This window comes from Arachis ipaensis, chromosome B3, assembly GCF_059453495.1.
Source record: "Arachis ipaensis isolate K30076 ecotype BB chromosome B3, ASM5945349v1, whole genome shotgun sequence".
NCBI classification, from domain to species: Eukaryota; Viridiplantae; Streptophyta; class Magnoliopsida; order Fabales; family Fabaceae; genus Arachis; species Arachis ipaensis.
This window is the reverse complement of record NC_142438.1, coordinates 88,152,871-88,157,405: the sequence shown is the minus strand read 5'-3', so window position 1 is coordinate 88,157,405 and position 4,535 is coordinate 88,152,871. Positions and strand designations below refer to the sequence as shown.

At 41.7% G+C, this 4,535-nt stretch overlaps 1 non-coding gene across 1 annotated transcript; it reads left to right on the top strand.

Annotated features, from left to right (window-relative positions):
* Positions 1-4,049: 4,049 nt before the first annotated feature.
* LOC148571488 (small nucleolar RNA R71) lies at positions 4,050-4,153 on the top strand. Its single transcript, XR_015907998.1, has one exon. It is a non-coding gene; the product is annotated as a small nucleolar RNA R71 (small nucleolar RNA).
* Positions 4,154-4,535: the final 382 nt, after the last annotated feature.

Below are 4,535 nucleotides of genomic sequence, written 5' to 3'. Positions count from 1 at the left end.
GTTTGTTGCAGAAGTGGCTTCCTCCATCACTGATGATTGCTCTTGGAACCCCAAAACGGCAAAAAATGTGTTTTCTGAGGAAGTTCATGACTACCTTATTATCATTGGTTGGAGTTGCTATTGCTTCAACCCATTTGGAGACATAGTCTACTGCCACAAGAATGTAATTATTTGAGTATGAGGAGGGAAAGGGTCCCATGAAATCTATCCCCCATACATCAAACAATTCAAGTTCCAGAATGAATTGTTGTGGCATTTCATTTCTTCTTGGCAGGTTCCCCGCTTTCTGGCATTCATGGCAGTGCTTCACTAATTCTTTTGCATCTTTGAAGATAGTGGGCCAATAAAAACCACACTGCAACACCTTAGCTGCTGTTCTTTCTCCTGCAAAATGTCCTCCATAAGTGGAGCCATGGCAGTCCCATAAGACTTCCCTTCCTTCTTCCTCGGATATGCATCTTCTGAGTATGCCATCAGAACATTTTTTGAACAAGTATGGTTCGTCCCAGATGAAGTATTTGGCATCATTTACCAATTTCTTCCTTTGATGTTTGTTAAATTCCAACGGTAAACTCCCAGTGGCCTTGAAGTTTGCTATGTCTGCAAACCAGGGTGCTTTGTGAATTACCATGAGTTGTTCATCAGGAAAGCACTCATTTATATGTGTGCTTTGTGCGCTTCCTTCTTCACATGGTATTCTTGATAAATGGTCTGCCACCTTGTTCTCTACACCCTTCTTGTCTTTGATTTCAATGTCAAATTCCTGCAACAAAAGAACCCATCTAATAAGTCTTGGTTTGGATTCTTGTTTAGCAAGTAAGTATTTTAAAGCTGAATGATCAGTGAAGACAATGACTTTAGATCCAATGAGATAGGATCTAAATTTGTCAAATGCAAAGACTATTGCCAAGAGTTCTTTTTCAGTGGTTGTGTAATTCCTTTGGTTATCATTCAAGACTTTACTGGCATAATAAATCACATGTACCAAATTGTCTTTCCTTTGTCCTAACACTGCCCCAATAGCAAGGTCTGATGCATCACACATCAGTTCAAAAGGTAAGTTCCAATCAGGTGGGGCAATGATAGGTGCAGAGGAAAGTTTTTGCTTCAAAAGTTCATAGGCTAGCATGCAATTTTTATCAAATACAAAGGGTGTATCAGAGACAAGCAAGTTACTCAAAGGTTTGGCTATTTTAGAAAAGTCTCTAATAAACCTTCTGTAAAAACCAGCGTGTCCCAAAAAACTCCTAACTGCCCTTACATTACTTGGTGGAGGTAATTTTTCAATGAGTTCCACCTTAGCTCTGTCCACCTCAATGCCTCTATTAGAGATTTTGTGGCCAAGGACTATTCCTTCTGTGACCATGAAATGACACTTTTCCCAGTTTAATACTAGGTTAGTCTCTTGGCATCTCTTAAGCACCAAGGCAAGGTGGTGTAGGCAGCTAGGAAAAGAATCTCCAAACACAGAAAAATCGTCCATGAAGACCTCAATAAATTTTTCAATCATGTCCGAAAAGATGGACAGCATGCATCTTTGGAAAGTGGCAGGTGCATTGCACAATCCAAAGGGCATGCGTCTATAAGCAAAAACTCCATATGGACAAACAAATGATGTTTTCTCTTGATCTTTAGGATCAACTACTATTTGGTTGTAGACTGAATATCCATCTAAAAAACAATAGTAAGCATGTCCGGCAAGCCTTTCAAGCATCTGATCCATGAATGGAAGTGGGAAATGATCCTTTCTGGTGGCTTCATTGAGCTTCCTGTAGTCTATGCACATCCTCCACCCAGTGACGGTTCTTGTGGGTATGAGTTCGTTCTTCTCATTTGGCACCACAGTTATGCCACCTTTCTTGGGAACTACATGGATGGGCCTAACCCATGGGCTATCAGAAATGGGGTAGATTACCCCTGCCTGCCATAACTTCATAACTTCCTTTTGTACCACTTCTTTCATGACGGGATTCAATCTTCTCTGGGCTTGAATGGAGGGTCTAGCATCCTCTTCTAACAAGATTTTATGCATGCATATGGATGAACTTATCCCCTTCAAATCGGCTAGGGTCCATCCAATGGCATCTTGATGAGTTTGTAGCACCTTGATCAATTCTTCTTCCTGTTCTTGGCTCAGGGCAGAGCTAATGATAACAGGGTGACTCTCATCACTACCCAAGTATGCATACTTGAGATTAGGGGGCAATGCTTTGAGCTCAGGTTTTGGTGCTTCCTTCTCTTCTTTCACTCTCTCTGGCATGCTTGGCATGGTTGTTTCAGCAGCCTTGATGTCACTAACTTCAATATCCTTGGTGAACTCCTCCTCTGCCACTTCCTTTATTGTTTCCTCAAAAGTTTCTTGTACTGCAATGTCCACTACATCAATCCTCATGCATTCCCTTAGTGATTCTGATGGATAGCTCATTGCCTTGAATACGTTAAACACCAATTTCTCATCATGTAGTCTAAGAGTGAGTTCACCCTTTTGTACATCTATGATGGCTCCAGCAGTAGCCAGGAAGGGTCTTCCCAGAATTATTGAAGCTTTGGCTTCTTCCTCCATATCTAACACCACAAAATCAGCAGGAAATATAAAATCTCCCACTTTCACCAACAAATCCTCAACTATCCCATGAGGGAATTTAAAAGTTCGATCTACCAATTGGAGGGCCATTCTTGTTGGTTTGGCTTCCTCAATCTTCATTCTTCTCATCATTGTTAGAGACATCAAATTGATACTGGCCCCTAAGTCACACAAGGCCTTCTCCACCATGACTTCTCCTATGATGCAGGGGATTTGGAAACTGCCTGGATCCTTCAATTTCTGAGGCAATTTGTGCTGAATGATGGCACTGCATTCTTCAGTTAACAACACAGTTTCCTCATTTCTCCAGCTTCTCTTCTTGGTCATCAATTCCTTTAAGAATTTTGCATATAGTGGCATTTGCTCTATTGCCTCAGCAAAGGGAATGTTAATTTGAAGCTTCTTGAAAATCTCCAAGAACCTGGAGAATTGGCCATCCTTTTCACTTTTCATCAAACGTTGAGGATAAGGTGCTTTAGGTGTATAAGGCTTCAGGACCTCTTTTTCTTTTTCTTTTGTTGCAGACGGTGTAAAAGATTGTCCTTGTTCTTTTTCTTTCACATTTTCCTTTGCTTCATCCTCTGTGGTTTCCTTTGAGATCTCCTTCAGATTCTTTCCACTTCTGAGGGTTATGGCTTTACATTCTTCCCTTGCAATAGCCTTGGCAGCATGAGAAGCGCTTGTCCCAGGGGTTTGCTTAGACAAATACACAATTTGATTTTCTAGCTTCTGGATGGCAGCTCCTTGGTTTTGCAGGTTAGAGTTTACTTCTTCCTTAAAAGCTTTCAATTCGGTTATGTCTTGACTCATGGTTGCAAGCATTCCTTCTATCCGGTTTAATTGATCTTGAAATTGTTGGTTCGGATTAAGTTGGGTAGGTTGATTATTTTGGCCATGATATGATGGTTGGGGGTAAGTGTTTTGTGTGGCTTGGTATGATCTTTGGTTGGAGTTTTGGTATGTGGAATTGTTATGTTGGTTGTGGTTGTAAGGTTTGTGGTTTTGTGGTTGGGTTTGTTGGTTCCCCCACCCAAAGTTTGGGTGATTTTTCCATCCTGGGTTGTAAGTGTTGGAGTGTGGATCATATGATTGCCTTTGTTGGTTTCCCACATAGTTGGCCTCTTCCCAATCACCTCCTTCAATGCTTACTTCCTCTTGATCTTGTGTGTGTATTGCAGCCACTTGCTTTGTTTCTAATTGCCTGGTAAGCTCTGCTAGTTGCTTGGCAAACACCTTGTTTTGGGCTAGAATTGTATCAACATGGTTCAGCTCCATGACTCCCTTAGTGTTGTGCCTTTCTGATGCATAGTAGTACTCATTCTCAGCCACTGTCTCAATCACCTCAATGGCCTCTTCCACAGTCTTTTTCCTGTTCAATGAACCTCCTGATGAATGGTCTACAGCCTTCCTTGATTCATAAGAGAGTCCATCATAGAAAATATGCAATTGCACCCAATCATGGAACATGTCTGGTGGGCATTTCCTTGTCAAATCCTTGAATCTCTCCCATGCCTCGTAGAGAGTTTCACCATCTTGTTGTCTAAAAGTTTGAACCTCAGATCGAAGCCTATTGACCTTTTGTGGGGGGTAGAAACGTGCCAGAAACTTGCTTTCCACCTCATCCCATGTTGTTAGACTCCCCCTTGGGAATGATTCCAGCCACTTAGCTGCTTTGTCCCTAAGTGAAAATGGGAACAAAAGCAGTTTATAGGCATCTTCCTGGACTCCATTGGACTTCACAGTGTCACAAATTCTCAGGAATTTTGTGAGATATTGGTTGGGATCTTCATTAGCACTTCCACCAAATGAACAATGATTCTCCACAAGTGATATTAGCTGTGGTTTGAGCTCGAAATTGTTGGCCTGAATGGGTGGTTTCTGGATGCTGCTACCACAATTCCCAGAGGTTGGGTTTATGTATGAACTAAGAACCCTCCTCTCAGGAATGGCA